We start from the raw sequence: 20390 nt of genomic DNA on the forward strand, positions 1-20390 counted from the left end.
AGCCTGGGATCCATTGACTGCGCCCTTAATGCGTTAATGCTGATAGATTCAAGGGACCGGGCCTATCCGAGCTAAAAATTCCGATCCGTGCAGACTTCTAGCCCCTGTGTATAAGCTATCTTGGGAAATACAGTAGAGTTTCGCCGGAGGCAGGCAGAACGCCAGAATTTATGGATGTGTTAAGAAAAGACCTATTAAAAGTCAAACTATGATATAATTTTACATATTGCGCATCTAATAATCATGTTTTATAAGAAATAAATATAATGCATTGAATCAGGGACGCATCGAGCGTGAGGTCCTGGAAGCTGTCCCCTTCCAAAACTCAAGCACTTGTTGAACCTTTTTCCCTTTTGAGGTTCTTTTATATCAGATTACATTGAGGAAGTGTCCAAACTGTGGGCAATACATCGTTGTTATGATTCTAAGAACATACCGTAATGCCATTGTAACTAGGTGGAATTAAAGAACACTTTTAAATGGGAAAAGAAATCTCTAAGTTTTACGTCCCACGCTTATGCCGATTAGGTTAAAGAAGACGGTGAAGAGGAGAGATGGGTGAAATAATGGAATGAAGAAAGTGGGAGAACCCCGAGAAAACCCACAAGCACGATGTTTGTTTACCACAAAGTCCACACGGCGCGAGCTGGGATTGAACCAGGGACCCCAAGCACCGGAGATGAACGCTCTACCACTGAGCCACCGCGCCTCCACGTTTAAATGGGATTACAATTTCGATTCCGGTCTGTTTATAACATTAATGTATTAGAACGATACACTCATTGCCATTTGCTATTTTTGTTATGATAGCCATTTGCCATTTGATATACGTAGCAGACAGTTTTCCTTACATGTGTCTCAAAAATATTTTTTGATTTCGTTTGTACTACAATGCAGTTTGTTTGAAGTAAATCGGTTCATAAGTGAAAAATAAGAAAAAGTTTAAGAGAAATACAGAACTGTTGCATTATTATTATTATTATTATTATTATTATTATTATTATTATTATTATTATTATTATTATTATTATTATTATTATTATTATTATTATTATTATTATGGATAATTTTGAAACATTAGAATTATGTGCTTACGAGGATTCATGTTGGTCCCCTTCTGAAAAGAAAACCTGCATACGTGCCTGCACTGAATGATAGACGTATGAGTCATGGTGTAGACAGGCATGCTAGGCGATAGAGTCCAGAGCATCAAAAACAGAGTAAGGGGGTGTGGTTGCTACGTGGTAGAGCGTTCACCTCTAGTGCTTGGGGTCTCTGGTTTGATCCCAGTTCGCGCCGTGTGGATTTTGTGGTGTACGAACACCGTGCTCGTGGGTTTTCTCGTTGTTCTCCCGTTTCCTCCCACTTCGTTCCAACATTTCACTCATTTCCCATCATCACCGTCTCCTTTAGCCTAACCGGCATAACCGTGGGACGTAAAACTTAAAGATTTCATTTCATTTTTCTCAAAAACAGACTAAGACCACAACTTGCAGTTCTTCTTGCCGATTGATCCTACTTTTAAACTGCAATGATATGTCAGATGATACGGTATGTGGAGTAAACGAAGGTCAGTAACACGATTTGATTTATTTTTTAAGAAATGTGATGATTTGTGTCCGACTGCCACTTCTGTTACATCACCATATAATATACAACAGGTTCACCTCAGAAATCAAATTCATTTACCGTAATATGAGTCTCATCTCCTTCCCTTCAGAATAAGCCTTAAATCTGCCCACCTGAAGACAATTCTGCTCCTTGATCCTCCACAGTGTTGCTTTTCAACTGAAAAATATTTTGAACATCTCTTAAAAAAATGCGGGAACGGTCTTACTCGCCCCCCCCCCCAATGGTGAAGACAGATTTGCGCCGCTGGTGTAAGGCTTCTCGACCCTAAACTTTTTTTTTTTTTTTTTTTTTTTTTTACATTCTGAAACATTGAAATTTGTTATACCAGCACGAATACACGAATACAAATTGCTCATAGGTACGTCGAAAACGAATGTCAAGTAATGTTAACGCGACAAGTAAAGTTCGATGTGACTGCACTGGCCCCAGAGAGTACTGACTGTTGTGCGGAGCGAGTAAGGCGGCACGTTTAGAGAGTGGCAAACAACTGAAAATAAAAGCTCCTACGAAGTAAAATCTGAAACTGAATTGAAATAGGCCTTCCTGAACGTGTTCAAGATTTCAATACCGACTCACTAAGCCTTTTTTTTTTAAATAGTATTCCGTACAACCTACCTTACTCTCTAAAACCGCGAGTCAAGGCAGATAGGCATGTCTACTGAGATAGCACACGACAATTATAATAGAAAATACGATCTTAAGACAGGTTTAAAATGACGGCGTGATTTTCCTAACTTTCACTAATCGTTCCCAAATAGCCCTTTAAGAATGTTTTTGACAGGGAAAGTGTAGAACAAAATGGAACTTGGCATTTTTTAATTACGACCGTATTTACTATTATGATTCGACCTAGTAATAGCGATGCTATGATTGGCTCCAGAGACAATAACAAAAGCGTGATGAAAGAAAATGTTTTGGCCGTCGCGTCGCCAGTTCGTGTAGTGGGTTTAAAAAATATAACTACAGAAAGGGTACTGAAAGGGATAGGGAAATGTGCTTCTTAGTTGACCATTGAAAAAGTAATCAAATAATGGTATAAGTCGTGAGAGTAATTTTCTGTTTATTGTTCAGCAACATTTTTTTTATCTCTATACTGTTTCAAGTGTTCTTTTTTTCTGTCTGATGAGTTAGCCAAGTAGGTAAGCTGTTCGACTTCTAACTGGGTAATCCATGTTCAAATCTCCCTGCAGCTAACTTTTTCTCCCACTACCGAAATCAACACTGTGTGCTGTGTTGATTTAAAACAAAAAGTGGTAGTCATGCTGGGTCATCGCATTGTGTTGAACATAGGCGGAGTTAGGAATTGTCTGCTGGGAGGCAGACCTTTTGCTCGGTCTCGGACCTGTGGAATACTTCCTAGAGTGTGGAATTAATATAAATAACTCATTTTTTGTCAAAAAGTTGGGGGACAATGCCCCCCATAGCTCCGAACATGGTGTTGAATCAACACAGCTATTTTTTACTGTGCAGGACATGCGTTGTAAACAGTAAGGTTAAGGACACATACAAAAGTCATCCAGGGCAGGGGTTTGAATTCACAAAAACGGGAAGAAATTTCATTTCCTCAGTCAAAATTAAATGTGTTGTAAGGCATCTTTACTATTGACAATAAAATGCAATGGAACCAAAATTAAATTTCAATTATAAATGCCGGACTCAAATTACTGTAGGAAATTAAGTAGTATATACTAGAAACAGCCGAAAAATTAAACATGAAGAAATAATTTAATAAAAACAACCTAACAAGGCTATTACACTTAACTTTATTTTTTAAAAAAACGCAGAGCAAACGCAACGGTTTCAATGTTCTAACATCTTAATGTGTCATCCGAGTAACATCGAAAATGTTACGTTTACTGTGTGTGTTTTAAATTCAAAAACTGTGTTTGCAATTTCGAGACACGAGACGAGACGAGACATTTCATGAGACGTCTCGTCTCTTCTCGTGTCCCATCTCGAAAACGAGACGAGACAAGCAGACTGCCTCGTCTCGCGTCTCATCCTAAAGAGTTCTGTCTCGTCTAGTGGCAACACTGGAAATAGGTAATTAGAACCACTTCCACCTTGAATATGGAGTTAAGGGATGAGATGGAACCTGGAAGTTTAAAACCTGACTAGTTCCATAAATATTATTAACACTAACATATCAATGATACTCTTGTGTATAATTCAAAAAGTCAGCCGTGAAATTTAATCCAGATTGGAAGTAGTTGTGGAAAGACCTCTTGCTATAACAGATTTTTGGGTGTTCAGATAAAATCAACATAATCTTTCTATTTCACAACGGGTGAGTAATGCATAGGTCATTTCTACTGTATATTAACTTCACGGACCAAAGCGACTTGTGACTTCATGAAAATCCATTTGTTGGTTCTTCAAGGTCAATACATAAACAAAATAGCTGACCCATTACTTCGATAGAAGAGGAAAATACAACAGACGTGTTTATGTATAAAAGACTAACGCCTCAGGCACTTAGTTGAAGGCTTAACTGGGTGGAAGCAACATAGTAACGTTCTATGGCAAAGAACGCTGTGCTGTGTAAAAAAGAGAAAAGAAAAAAATGCTCTGGGTTGTTCTGTCAGTTGTGTGTATGAAATACGAGTTTGTTTGTGTGTCTGTCTGTGTGCGGCCTGGGAATCAGACGAGTTGACGGAAAGTTACTAAATTTTGGTCACGGATACCTTTATCCAGGCTCCAGACCAGGACAAAGCGTTTTTTTTTAATTCGAACCAGTTTCTCAGGGGAAGGGAGCGTTTACCGGGACATGTAAAAATATTAGAAAATGACCGGTATTTGTGTTGAATTCATAGTTATCGCGGTCGCTGAGATCAATGGTGACACTTCTATTAGCGATGACTTTGAAAATCGGCTACCATTGTATGCGGGTCGGTGTCACCCGGGGATGGGGTACCGTAATATATATAAATATTTCAAAATGGCCAATATTAGTTGAGTTGAGTTTAACGTCCCTTATCAGCAGCGAGGCTATATGAGACATGGACCTACTGATTAACGTGGAATCCGAATCACATGAGCTCCCGCTGGGAATTGAACCCGGGCCTCCCACGCTAAAGGCGCTTACTCTAACCGCTTAGCCACGGAGGAGCACTTGGTCAATATTAGTGTAAATCCTTAGTTTTCACGGTAGCTGAGATGAAAGGTGATTCTTCCAGAGGCGCTGACTTCCAAATACAGCCCAATCACCTGCGGGCGAGAGGAGTTCTTTTAAATTTCGAACCAGGGGGTCTCAGGGGGCATTTACCAGGATATGTAAAAGTAGTAGAAAATGACCGATATCTTCTCGTTTCGTTGTTCAGTTTGTTTACATAGATATTTTATCTGACCCATGCAAAAAGTGGGTATTTCAGCTTGTTATTAATAAATGCAAGAAATAAATTATTAGTAATATACAAGGTGGCCCAAAAAAAAAGTATACAGTACCGTACTGATCAGCTCATTCCATTTTATAAAATTTCTTATTTTTATCCATCAGGTAGACTTAGTTTCTTTATTATTTGTTCTTAATATGTTTTTACTTACTTCTTATGCTTAGAAGAGCCGAAGCAAATAAACTCATAAACTAGAATGTTATAGTTGATCAATACAAAAGTGTATGCCTATTTTTGGACTACGTGAACAGATAGGAATGTATTTTGAAAGAAAAACGAAAGTGTAAACATACATAACCGTATTTGACTTTATATAATCTATCCTAAACCGCGGTCACTAATCTAAGATAGGCTAATGTAGGAAAAAATGCAAGAAAGTAATTAATAATAATAAATATGAGCATATAAAATACATTTTGAAAGAAAAAAGGTCCCCTGGCAGAACTTGTTAGCCTCAAATGTCGAAGCGTTAATCAGAGTTGGAGTGGGTCAGTGGTTCAGCAGTATGTGATCCACTGCGACCCACCACCCACTATAACCCACTCTGAACCTTTGTGACCAACTCCGACCCACCAAAACCCATCGTCATAAACTCTGACCCATGATCCACACTCTCTTCAAAACAAAATAAAATTTACAATTGTAATAAAACAAGGTTGTGAAATTATCAATAATCGGAGTTTGAATTTCTACGGTTCAACGCTCAAGCACCGCTCTGTTACAATACCGGTGGATTTGATCTTTACGATATACAATGATAAAGTGTTTGTCATGGGCCAAATTGCGATGAATTTAAATTTAATTATCATATATAATTATTTCTTTGTTGACTTACAGACATTTTCAGTGGAAAATAGGATGAAATTTGAAAGTCTCAAATCAAGGTAAAGTAGACCAAAGTAAAGAGAAGTCTAAAATTGGCCATATAATTAAGCATCCCGTACAAATTTAAAATTCTCACGTAATTAAGCTTACAGTACAAATTTTATGTCCATTTTTCTCACAACTTTATGACGTGATACCCTTATGCTGTGAACGCTCCATATATAAACACAAGTTTCAGCAGTTGTTATAATAAAACTAGTAGATGTAAAATGCGTAAAACTGTAGTTTTTATTTCTCAATAATTGCTTTCCAATTTGTTTCTGAACTAATATCGATCGTTTTCGATTATTTTCAGAAATCAACCCTATATATAGAAAATGCCCCCCCCCCCCAATAAAAGAGTTTCAAAAAATGATATTGAGATCAGGGCCAAACTATGTATACGCCAAATGTCATTTCAGTTGACTTTGCAATATGATCATGATGATCACACACACATAGTTATATTCAATTTTTTATATAATAATTCATACATTACAGGTGATTCACAATTTTTTCCAGTAGTTAGCTCCTCTAAAAACTCACTGGATGTGTTTGAAAAGTCAAGAAGTAAGTCCTATTGCTATTATTACAAATCCAAATATGGTCAATTGCCTGAAGTTCTGCAAGAGTGCCTGAAGTTCTTTCTTAAATAGAAACAAATGAAAAAACAACAAAAAGGGAGGCCTTGAAAGTAAAAGGTAGAGAAATTCACCAGTGCTCAGAAGAAGCTGTCTTCAATGTACTGAGCAGAATGGGTTGGTGAAGCAGAGTGGATCAGTGGGTCAGCGTTGGTCAGAATGGGTTTTTGGCTTAGAGTGAGTCACAGTGAATCACAACCTATTGACCCACGACCTACTTACAAATCTTGACAAATTGACTCACTGACTCACTCCATCTCTGGAGTGCACACACGTATAAAGCAGCCATATATTTATCTTAACCTTCCTGACTTTACTTAACCTCCAATAATTTAAGTTAATTTACAAAAAATGCAATAAAGCAAATATTAGTGACAAATACAAACATACAGGAATGTATTTTGAGAGAAAGAAAATTGAGGGTGCACCAGCCGAGATTTGAACCCGCGTTGCTCCACTCAAGAAGCAGACATCCTCCCGACTTAGCCACGGCAGAACTTGTAACTTCCGGTTTTGAAGCTTTTTTTATATTGCGTGTGTTACGTAACAATGCTACGAGGTGTCATTACTGTTGCGACGACCTCCTTCAAGACCCGTTTCGTAAATTTCCGAAATAACTCATTTAATCCTTAATCAATAACATTATATATATATATATATACAATGTATGTGTGTGTGTGTTGGTGCACCCAAGAGATTAATTCATAATAGATTAATTTATTCTTGATTTTAATCTACAGAACAAATGCTTTTAATGAAAACATGGGGCCTGTTGCCGTAGATGGCTAAAGGCCGTAAATAAAATTCCAACTTCAAGTGTAACTGGAGTAACTCACCGACAATGACTGATTTAACACATTTGATAACAGCGCGCGTGATGGGTTATTTATAAACGCACTTGATAGAGCCTGTGTAGATAAGTGGGTACCATGTGTGACTGTCGTTCTCAGGATTCAGTGTTCGAGTCTCAGCCTAGACTGAGTTGCATTTTTTTTTCAAGTAATTAAACATTATAAATGATGTTCGCGCTTGATACTGAAAGAGATTTATCCTATGAAGGGAGAAAACCAAGACAATACAGGGGGCAGGGGGAAAGACGGAGACTGTTTATCCTTAAGTGTTAAAATTTAATTTATTCCCATGTCTTTTGCTCTTTCCTTTCCCTCTTTCCTTCTTTTCTCATTTTGTTTAGCTTTACATACTTTTTCGGTCTCTACATGATGCGTATTATTCTTTTCGTTTCCTTTGCTTTAATTTCTATCTCTTTTATCTTAAAGTGAATGGAATTTCTGCAGATTTATCTCGTGGTTGTTTCTCTAAGTGATGCTCTCAGATAGTAATACTTTTTCCTCCAAATGGAGGAATATCCTGGCATGTTATGTTTTCGGGCATGTATTTGCTGTGATGTTGGTTGTCCAACTATCAGACATACAGTGAAACTATTCTGCTACTGGAAAAAGCTATCATTTCTTATGTATCCAACCTCCACTTTTTACAGTCGCTGACTGTACATCACACTGCAATTCATAAATCGCTCTTAGACTTCTATATTCTACTGGGCAGAAAATGAAGACTTTTGTTGGATACATTTTGAAAATATCATCTGAGAAGTACCTGTTCGATCTCTTATAAGCCAATCAGCCCGGACTTACGCAAGTGAAAGCATTTTTTTTAAAAAAAGTCATAATCTCATCAATCAAAAGAATGAGCAGTGAAATATAGGACACAACATTTTGTATGTAAATGTACCTAATTCTAAGAAGTATTACGAGTTTGTATGTTTATTGTTTTCATCTAGGTATATTAGTCTATTATTTCTTATTTCTGTTGATAGAGCTTGTAATAATCACTCAACCTCTTACATTGCTAGCCCTATATTTTCCATTCACAAAACCGCAAGATTATTACAAAAACTGTATCGCTTTTTGTTATCTAATTATACCTAGTAAATGCAAACTAATCCTATAAAAAGTTACAAAAGCTTGATAGTGGTAAGCGATGGTATAATTTGGAAAAAAGTTGAAAGTCATAGTTAAAGTACAAAAATATAATATTCTGGTATTACCAAAACTACACATTACACCAGTTCTATTTTTATTTACTAAGATGATTATTTCAAAAAGTTTTAAAGTGTGGCAGTTGTCACTTTAAAAAAAGTGACCAAAAGGCCAACATTTTCCGAAATCGAAATTTTCCGAATTCCAGATTTTTCCAAAATCGGAATTTTACCGAATTCCCAAATTTTTCCGATTTTACTTTCCGGAATTCGGATAGTAAAAATTCCGGAATGGCCATCAACCCTTCAGAGGAAAGTCACAATCTGTTAACAACAGTAAATACGAGGGCTAGTCAAGAAAGACTTGGACTGATTTTTTTTCTAGGCAATTTATCATTACTCAGCAACAGGCACATGATCCTTTTCAAAGTAGTCCCCGCCCATTTGAATGCACTTTTTCATTCGAGTCTTCCAGTCCTCAAACACGTGTCGCAGGCCATTCTTTGAGAGGTCCTTCAAAACCGCCTCCGATGCCTTCAGAACCTCGGAATTATCGGAGAAGCGGCGTCCACGCAGTCTGGATTTTAGGGCAGGGAATAGAAAAAAGTCGCACGGTGCGGTAGGCGTCTCCACCATCCTCAAACCTTTGCAACAGCTCCCTGCAAGTCTCCACTCGAACGGCCTTCTGCTCTGGTGTCAGGAGTCGCGGAATCCATCGCGCACACACTCGGCTCATGTGGAGGTGGTCATGCAAAATTTTGAAGGCACTGCCATGAGATATGCATAGTGCGGCTGCCAGATCGTCGATACTGATGCGGCGATTTTCTGTAACAATGACTGCTGCCGTGTTAATGTTCACCTCAGTAACAGCTGACGCTGATACACCTGGTCCACCAGTTTTCGTGATTGTCATTCGGCCCTCTTTAAACTCTTTGAACCACCAGAACACGGTACTTCGTGGCAGAGCGTCATCTTTGTAGGCTAATCTCAACATTCCTAGAGTTTCTGTTGCACTTTTCCCCAGGCGATAGCAGAACCGTATAGCTGCAAATTGTTCATCTCGTAATGACTCCATTTCTTCTACAGGCGACTTCTAGAGGCGGCGCAGAACATCACCTGCAATAAAAAGTCGTGGTTACCAAACATGCAATGATTCCTTAACAACATTTTATATATATGCACAGCAAGACCCACCCTACTTGTATGCCAAACTATGAAGCTCCAGCGTTAACAGAACTGCCGGGAAAAAATCAGTCCAAGTCTTTCTTGACTTGCCCTCGTATGTATATTTATGTACATTTAAAACACAAATAGTAATAATAATAATAATAATAATAATAATAATAATAATAATAATAATAATAATAATAATAATTATTATTATTATTATTATTATTATTATTATTATTATTATTATTATTATTATTATTATTATTATTATTATTATTGCAAAAATATCCAAAGGCACCATTTTTATTTTTAACCGTATCATGTATGTCATAAAATTATTGTATAAAAAGAAGTTTCAAGAGTCCCATAGTTGTAACTTATGAGTAATAACCCAATTTTAACAAAACTTAAAACTTCATATTTCCATACATGTAAAATATCAACAAATAAAAACAATTACAATAATACCAAAAGCAAACTCTTTAATTTTTTAACCATATCATGTATGTGCTAATATGATTCTATTTAAAAAGTTTGAAAAGTTTCATACTTGTAACTTACGAGCAATGACACAATTTGTAACAAAATTTAAAACTGTATATTTCCGTACATAAAAAATAATAATTACAAAAATATTAAAAACGCACTTTCTTTTTTAACCATACAATGTATGTGTTAAGATGAATGTACAACAAAAGTTTGAAAAGTTTCATAGTTCTAACTTTCTTAGCAACGGCACAATTTGTAAAAACCCTAAAATTTGATTTGTATGCCCATTAATGTTTGACTTTTGAACGTTGTGCAAGGTTACATAAGGTCTGCTGAAAGAGCTAAAACTAAGCTTTCATTTGAGCTCAATAACTTCAAAAATAAGGAAGTTATGGTAATTTTAGTTCCATGGTGCTGAGTGCCGGAAAGTTGAATTGAAGCAAAATTCACATTTTTCAAAAAATTCTCCCCGCACCATTTCTCACCAAAAAACATCGGAAAACGTTAATTTAGCATAATTTCATTGGTATTAATGTATGAACAAATTTGAAGAAAATCTGACACATTGAAGCACAGTGATGTTTTAAAATTAGGTGATTTGACGTGGAATGACCCCAAAGCTTCATGCACAACAACATTAAGAAATGTAAACATTTCATCTCACAAGATTACAGAGCAGATTTGTATTCCAAAATTAAATATCATGAAAACAATATAACATAATCTGCAATTTCGTCCATTCAGAGTGACAGTGAAGCATTAGTTGATCAAATTAACGCCTCTAGATTATTAAGAATGGTTTCTAGGAAATATTACACCGAGGACTATAATCGGGCTTCTAAAATCAAAAGTGCATGCGAACAACCTAAAAGCTGATTTCTCTTTGAGACATATGTTCTCACCCTCTTTTTGGGTTTCTGGCCGCTGAGGGTTAGTGATAAAGTGTTCCCCTTTGGTACATCATGGGATCCCTGGTTGGAATTTAGTTCTCACCAATTTGGCTTTGTAGTGACCAAATACCATGCGAATGAGTTTTTTCCGTTCCATATAACTTTTTGACTCCACAATTTCTTTGATTATCATTTTCTTCAGCGTACATGACATAAGCATAGGAAGTAAAACTGTAACATTTATTTTTTTTCAATTTTCACTTCACTCTATAAAACTTAGTTTAATACTTTAAAGAGAATTGTTCATTGCTTTAACAATATTGGTGACTGTAGTATATTGATGCAATGGAATCTTTGAGCTTTACGTCCCACGTTTATGCCTCCTAGACTAAAGGAGACGGATATTGACACAAGTGTAATAGGGTAATTTAACCTTTGCCAAGTTTCTGGCTTCCGGGTAATATTATTATTATTCGTTTATTCCTTTATATTAGGATGGGATGGGAAGTTCGTGAGTAAAGTAATATATTTATACAGCCAAAGAATATTTATGTTATAGTCAGAAGAATATATGTGTATCAGCAATCGAATATCTGCGTAACCAGGAAAAGAGTATCAGTGCAATCAGCAAACGAAGTTCAGCGTAATCAGTAAACAAATCTCTATATAATCTGCTAAAAGAATATCTGTCTAATTAGCAAAAGACTACCTGCGTAATCAGCAAAATAATATCTATGTATTCAGCAAAAGAAAGTCTGAGCAATCAGTAAAAGAAAATCTGAGTAATCAGCATAAGAATATCTGTGTAATTAGCAAACGAATGTTTGTGTAATCAGTGATGAGTTTCAACATAACGGGAGTAAAAAATAGCATTGCAAAAATGTTGGTACTTATATTGAGAATAATCAGCGATATGACTTCTTGGGGAATTCCTGACAGATGAATAGCTGAAATCATCACTGTGTGTAATGAATAGAAAATACCACAAATATGAAAACTGAGTTATCTTTGATTCTAATTCTCCGCTCACCCTTTTAATCTTGCATCCTCAGTAAAGGAAGACTTTCTTTATACCTTTCTTAACTACAAAATAGAAACACTGGACAGTATACGTTGCTTTGTTGAGTTATCTTACCTTGCTACTGCAGGTAATAAACACAATTACGTTAGTTCACACGATATTGCTACAGAAAATAAGATATTAACGACAAAATAAACAAAAGACCTGTCACACCTATAAATCACAATGGGAGTTAGGTAATATACTTCCGTATCGTTTAGAAAAAGAATTTCTGGGTCTTTTACTCACTGAGATTTGTATATTGAAGCATATATTAATTTTAACCTTTAAAATCCCAAAGGGTATATATAGTTACCCTTATATAGTCTACATGAAGCCCAAGTAACATGTACATATACATATATACGTTTTAGAGGGACAATTTATTTACACACACACACACACACACACACACACACATATATATATATATATATATATATATATATATATATATATATATATATATATATATATATATATATATATATATTCATTGGTTTAAACGTAATGGGTTTCGTTTTCATTTTGAACCTCTGTGTTCTTGGTATTATCTAGTGAATACATTTAACTTACAATGTCCATGATCTTCAATTGATTGAAACCTATTTGAGAGCCTCGAGCGAACACAATGGTGATCTCCAGCACCGATGAAATTGAGTTAGTAGGAGAAATGTGTTGCCATCGAACCACAGAACAGCATGTAGGTAGTTTAATTTCGTAAATATGCCTGCAGATGGTAAAGAAAGCTTATTTGGTTTGTGACATTTCATTGGATTGCATGGAGATGTTGAACTGTGTTTCTAGTTTAATCTAAACTTATATATATATATATATATATATATATATATATATATATATATATATATATATATATATATATATATATCTTCAAAGGAATGGCTGTATCGAATTTTTCGTTTACCTGGAAAGATTAAGATTCGCTAACAATATCTTTGTACGTATATTACGTTTAGTTTTGTGTATGTATTTGTTTGCATATGTAGGTATGTGTTTATAATTGTGGGTGTTTAGAGCACATTTCAATGTAAATTCTGTTAAAAATAGGTTAATTATGAGTTCCCCATACACCTATTGGTAAGAGAACGTTGTCTCTCTATATGTAAAATAAATACACTACAATTCAGACTGGACAGGATGGAATTTACCTTATCTACCTTTCCCTATTCTTTTCTCCTTCCCTTTCCTCGGATACTGTGATCACCGAGAAGACGTCATACCTTATACGTGACGGGTCGACATGATCATAGACGTTGAAAGCCCAGAAATCTAATTCACAATGCCTAATTCCTCAGTCCTCTATAATAGACAAAACTCCAGGAATATCGGCCTTGTAATCTTAGGTTCTGAACCCCCCACGTATAACCTTGATATATATGAGCATGTAAAACACAAAACTAAAATCCAGGCATAAGTGAGCTCAGAATTTCTATTACTGTACTTATGCTATAGCTGAGTAGTATTAAACCACCTTCCAAATAAGAAGGAACACATTGCAGTTGTTATGTGCTAAACGATTTGTGAAACTCGTGACTGCGACTAAGAACAATGATAGAACACAAGGAGCGAAGATTGATGATTTTGTCGTCTGTATGCGAAGAAAGATTCCTTCCGTCATCCAAATCGGTTGTCACTTGATCATCTTCAAGAGCCAAGAAAGCATCTTGTTGGCTGTTGGTGCGGAAAACTCTGATGAAACTTTGATCACCAGCTCACCGGCTGTTGTCTGAATTTCTAAACTTGACGTCCATTGTCGCTGGAAGCGTCTTCCATCAGGCGCTCTCTCTAGTACTTTTTTTCTTTACGCCCTGCTATAAGACCGACGCCAGCTGCCCATGCGGTAAAGATCGAAGGACTAGTGATTACTCCCCACATCTAACCAAACAACCTTGAAGGGGAGAAGGTAAAAGAAGACGTCCTTCTGGACTAAAGGGGCAAAAAACTAATTTTCTAAGTTTGGCAAATGAAAAGAAAGAGAAGAAAAGAAAATGTAGTGAATTGATTTGAATTTCTAAGTAGGATGCGTGAGCAGAATATATAGTAACTCTTTTTCTGGAAGTCTTTCGAGCTGTATTGAAATCTAATAAACTAACGTGTAAATATTAGAGTCACATGTTTCTTGAGTTTGAAGGTGAAAGGTATGACAAGTAACTGAATTATTCTTTATAATATGGTTAGATATTCGAATGGGCCAACAATTTCCCGTTAACAATTCTAAGAGGCAATATTTCATGCAATTTCAACCTGTCAGTTTTGATGACGCAATCTGGCAAATTATTAAACACTTGTGAAATACGTAAGTTCTTGTATGAATCGGATATTGGTTAACACGTAGGAGGATTGCATTATAACATGTAATGTTGTTAAGTTTATAGAATATTGCTGGAATCATTACCTTGACAGTACATGTCACAGGGCTGTAGTGGCTCAGTGGTAGAGCGTTCACCACTGGTGTCTGGAGTCCACGGTTCGATCCTAGCTCGCGCCAAGTGAACGTTGTGGTGGACGAATACCGTGCACGTGGAGTTCTTCGGGGTTCTCCGGTTTTCTTCCACTTTCTTCATTCAACCATTTCATTATTTCACATCATCGCCGTCTCCTTTAGCGTAGCCAGCATAAAGGTGGGGCGTAAAACCTAAAGATTACATTTCATTTTTTATTACAATACTTAATATTTATAAGTAATTTTATAATAAAATATTTGAATTAATTAAATTGATAAACAATAACTAAATATACAACATTATCGTTCTTAATGTGATTTCTTATAACAATTTTTTTTTGTGCACGGAAACGATAGCTTAATCACAGGTCAAGAATATTGGTAGGTAACTAAAGTATTTAAAGTTATTTTATTTATTTATTCAACAAGATAGCCTGTAAGACCAGTTACAGTGTTGTTAATGTATACATATTTTTACCTACCGTTCAATATCTTATACATACTTAAATTTACACAATTATACATTTACATTCGCACATACAGTTCTTTTTTACAGTAATATGTAATAATATTTCCTACAGATGTCTTATTTGACAGAACATGCACTGGACTTTCGAGGTAAGATAGTAAGAATATGTAACAATTTGTGTAAAACTAAAAGGCTCACTTCATTCCTTTATACTTTATATTTAGAATATTGTATTATTTCTGAATATGATCCAAAGTTTGGATTGATTCCAGTTTTACTATAAGTAAGAAATTTCAAAATTTTTGATCGTATTATTTCAATTATATCAACGTGTTCTTTGTTTGTTTGTTTTTGGTGTCAAACAAGAATGGGATATTTAATTTCGATTCTTCCAGACAGTAGTTGAGTTTCAATACTGTCCCGTCATTCTGAAGTGTTTGCCTACAGCCATAAAACCCAAGATTTCTATATAAATTAGGATCAAATAGCACTCCTAGATCATGAAATAAGTTAGGTGACTTCTCCAATGGAGTAGTTATATTTAATGGTTTTTTGCTTCTTCAGTGAAGGAAAGGATTTTGCACTTATTCACGTTCCACTGAATCCTGCTTTTGTCAGACCAGTTCTTAACAAAGTGCAAGTCAATTTGAAATTTTTGTACTCTTCAATCGAATAAACGTTGAAGAAACATATTTCAAAATTGTCTGAGAGAAATAAATTGTTAGAAACAGTTAATGTTAGACGTTAGATTATTTTTAACATATATAAATGAGACGGGACCATGGTTTGAGCTTTGAGGAATTCCAAATAAGGCTACAATTAATAGAAAAACATACTCTCTGCAAACGACGGCTTACTTCCAATTGGACAATATTCAAATAGAATGAGAAATGAGAAAGGTATAGCATTTCACCAGTTGTATGAAAATAGATGTATATTTGTTTCTAATGAATATTTGTAATTCCGGATATTATAGCATTTTAAATTTAAAATGTGAAATAAAAAAAATACATCTATGATTTAAACATCTATGTAACATGACCTAAAATATGTTTAAAATACTCTCAAACAGTCATTTATAGTGTAAAAAATACGTATATTTTACATAATACCGTGTTTTTGTTTTCAAAAATATAAAAGGTTGTATATAGATAAGATCGCTACTGTACTTTTTGTATTATTTTCTCACACTTATTTAAGCATTATTTAATTAAAACTAATTTTCTGCGTTCCTGCTTTGCTTTGTCAACAAGTTCTGCTCAATACAAAAAATCAAATCTACAATACTGCTCCTGTTTCACATAGTATTTTTTTTCTTGTTATGTCGCTTATAATTGTAATGCAATAGGACGGTTTCTGATTTCGATCTCTTCAATGTATGGGCTCGAAATCAAGTTGAATTCCACTCTCAGTCTAGTCTGTATCACCGCAGTAATAGTCTCGTATTTCATACGCATTTTCATTAATTCTATAGAAGATTCATTCTATCTTCCAGTTCTAAATCTCCTATATTACTTTCATCACAACTCAGGCAATTTTGTACTTCACTCACATTCTTTAACATTCTGCTGAATTTGACTTCAATGTCTTTAGTTCTGTAGACTTATCTAACTATTGTATCAGGTAATTATCTCACTTCCGATATAACGCTAACATTTCAATTATACAAAGCAATAAACACAAAGTCGTCATGTAAAAGGCTTTTCATAGAAGCAAACTTTTTAAAACCTCTAAGCTTACATATTCATAAATATATTACTTTTTACTCTGAAAAACTGACACCTTTTTTACATGTAACAAAAATGTTCATAGCCATAATAGAAAAAAGGTATGATATTTAAAATTCATCAAAAATGTGCTAATATAAGCAAAACCGTAGATATGAACTGTGTTACGTTGTGTAACAAACTTCATATATACTTAAAGATTATGACTATTGTTACCGTTTTTCGCAATAAATTATTTAACCTACTTGTTGCAAAGTGTTATTATACTATTAAAGAATCTTTAAATGACTCATTAAATGACAAATTGGTAAACAGATACTTACTGCTCGGTATCTGTTTACCACGTATCGGTTCCTAATTACCACGTAAATAGTTATATTTATATACTTAATATCTCTTACTTTATGGTTTTATATTTTAGTTAGATGCATAAATGCAATGGCGTTCTGGAGTTGTCTACAAGTTCTGTATAGAATGAGTATAAATATTAAATCTCTAACTTGCATCTACAACAAAGCGTTGTATAGGAACATTTTCTCAATAGACATCCTCACCAAATTTCAGTAACTTATATACTACTCAAGAAGCATATTAATGACAATAAATCCAGCTCTTTGGAAGTCTCAACGACTTCGTAAAGAGCAATTGGTATCATGTGAACAAGAAAATAGATAACTTCCTTTTAAATGCACGTTGAAAAGCCATTCTCATAACAAGTATCAGAAGAAGAGTTGTCTCTTCACTACTCCAATACATCAATTATATTTCGCTGGCAGTTCACGTTTCAATGGATCGTTGCACATCGCTTTGAGCTCACGAAGTGGTCACGAATTGGTATTTTGCTTTGACTTTCACGCTGAAGTAAGTTTTCCCCAGTCATTTCGAAATCCTTGGCTTCTACTTCAGGGCAAAAACACCTTTCTAACTTGAACTCCATTTTTTTCCCTTTTTTTCCCTCTCTTTCTTGTCATCATCTCTTTTTCGTTCTCGTTTCTCGCCCTGTCGCAAGCCCTCTAACCAATAATCCTCTTTGTACAAAGTTAGTCGTACTTCTCAGTTCTGACAGGAATTCTAACATTTCTCGCTACACATCTCACATTCTATTTCTCAGTCCCACAATTTCTATCTTTTCTTCTCAATTTTTCATTCGTTATTTTTTGAACATCTCCTTTTCTCCTATTATTGTGGTCGTCCGTTATCTCATTAGTGAAGCACGATGAAGTAAAATTAATTATAATGACCATATATTCTTTATGATAAAAATGTTGAAAAAATTATTATTATTATTCAAAACAGTTCTTAGATTTCTGTAACAAGGACGTATGACTTTGGTTGATACTGAAAACGTTTAGCTCTGGATATCTGACAGAAAAATATGTTTTACATATTTTCTGAATTACAGAATCATTACTTTGACTTTAGTACATTTTCTTATAGTACCAACTGATTTGGCATCGATTTTGTGATGACAGCATCAAATAGACATGTTTTCACTGACATATTCATTCAAACTATTAATTTAAAAGAGGAGAGAATTATATCTACAAGGTCTTATTCTGTTTATTTTCTTTCATTGCAAACATGTTTTCTGGTGAATTTTATTAATATTGTCTTCTTTCTACTCAACTGCATTTAATTTTCATTCTGGCTTTCTCTTTCATTTGAATTGGAACTTATCAAACTTGTTTTATGTGTTCGTCTTTTTATTTGCCTAAATTTATTCGGCAACCCTTCATTGTTTGAGTTTTGTCTATTTTTTTTTTTTTTTTTTTGAAATTGAAATTAAGTTTCCATCGCAGAGGCTACATAAGGCACGGACCTACATTTTAAAACTGAATACTAAAAACTAAATTGAATTCACATTTCAGAGTTCTCCCACCGGAAATTGAGCCTGAGGCACATGCACCAAAGGCACAACATGCTAGTCGTTACACCAGCGAGGATGTGTTCGCGTTGAAAAGTTGTAGGTTTTGATATATGGCTTTGGATAATTTTTCTGCGTAAGTCATACTTTACTTTTATACTAATATTACTACATTTCTGGTCATAAAATTGTAGATTGCCTTCCATAGTCCAAAACGTTTAACCTAGGTGCTTACATCCTTCGGATCTCATTACAAGATAAATCTATGTTCCCTCCATTCCGTTGCGGAGCAAAATGCTTATTCTTAACAGAAATTCACCATCAGGACATTGTCTCCAAGTAAATATTCAAGCCGCATAGTTATGAACCGTGATAAAGAAAGAAGAGAAAAATCAAAAACTAGTTTTTTTCTTTTTTTTAGAACCGTCTCATATCTCAGGTCTATGAGAATATCCCACAGACAATTTATGAACCGGAAAGAAACATTGGGCAAGAAACATTACGAACTTACCTCACAATGTGTATGTAGTATAGCAAACACTGCTGTTAGGAACAAATTGTGAAATTTTATTACTATGGTGGCAAGCCTTAAAGTTTCTTCATCTACGAAGTTAATGGATTATTTTATCCAAACAAATGTAAGAACTATTAAGCTAAAGTCTTTTTGTTCTTTTAAACGCATTAGTTTCTTGTGTATGCAATGCTAATCAAAATAATGAACGTGTACTCTAAGGTTTCTCTGTTTGTAGATGTTATTTTTCTATACTCCCCTATTTTTACCTAACGATGTTTTTGTTTATTTCGTATTTTCTTCTTTCCTGAAAGAAAGGTGAAGCTGCAACTGAAAACAAAGACGTATATACTCGTACTGAGTATGTGGTGGTGACGTCGGAAAGCAGGATAAATCCAATAAAGAATAAATGAAGTTCATAATATTTTCCTATTTCTTCTTTATCTTCTTTCTGTTACCACTCTTTGTATGGGATAAATTGAAGAAATATTTTCCAGTCTGCACAGCTACTGATAAATTTTTAATGGGCTTACCTTTCATTCTGAAGCCGAATCCATATGAACCTTTTAAAAAAGAAATATTATGGTGAAAAGATGTTTTATCCATTATTAACACTTAAACCATTAGTTTTTCTTTTCTTTCTAACATTAGTTTCTTTCTAAATTACGTTTTCATCTTAAGCACTTTCCTGTCTTATATATTCAATTATTAATACAACATAAAAGTCACCTTCAACTTGTGATGAACACCAAATTCAATTGTAAATTTTAAAAATAATATATTCTTCTATTATAATGTTAAATTATTCAATTCAGTTCATATTATTACATTTTGATTGTGCTATGAAAAAAATATATATTTTTGTTCTCAAGACTAAAAAAAATAAGACGTGCATAATTCATTAATTTGACGTAATAAGCCTTGAAACAATACCATACCGAATGATTTTCATTAAACTTCCACATGGATTTGAAGTGACACAGGACGCAATAATTATGAGGATATTGGGCATAGCCTGAAAATCAGATCTAACACTGGATCACTGTATTAAAAAAAAAAAAAACAAAATGTGCAAAATGGTCTCCAAGCTATACATACAGAAGATAAAAGAACATAAAAAAATTCATAACAGTTTGTTCAGTTGATGTATGCAGACAAATTTAAGACTATCGTCAGGAAACATACCTATGAGTCCAATAGCTCCGTAAGAATATTTTCCGA

The sequence above is a fragment of the Thermobia domestica genome, chromosome 2, assembly GCF_964235325.1.
Source record: "Thermobia domestica chromosome 2, izTheDome1.hap1.1, whole genome shotgun sequence".
Taxonomy (NCBI): Eukaryota; Metazoa; Arthropoda; class Insecta; order Zygentoma; family Lepismatidae; genus Thermobia; species Thermobia domestica.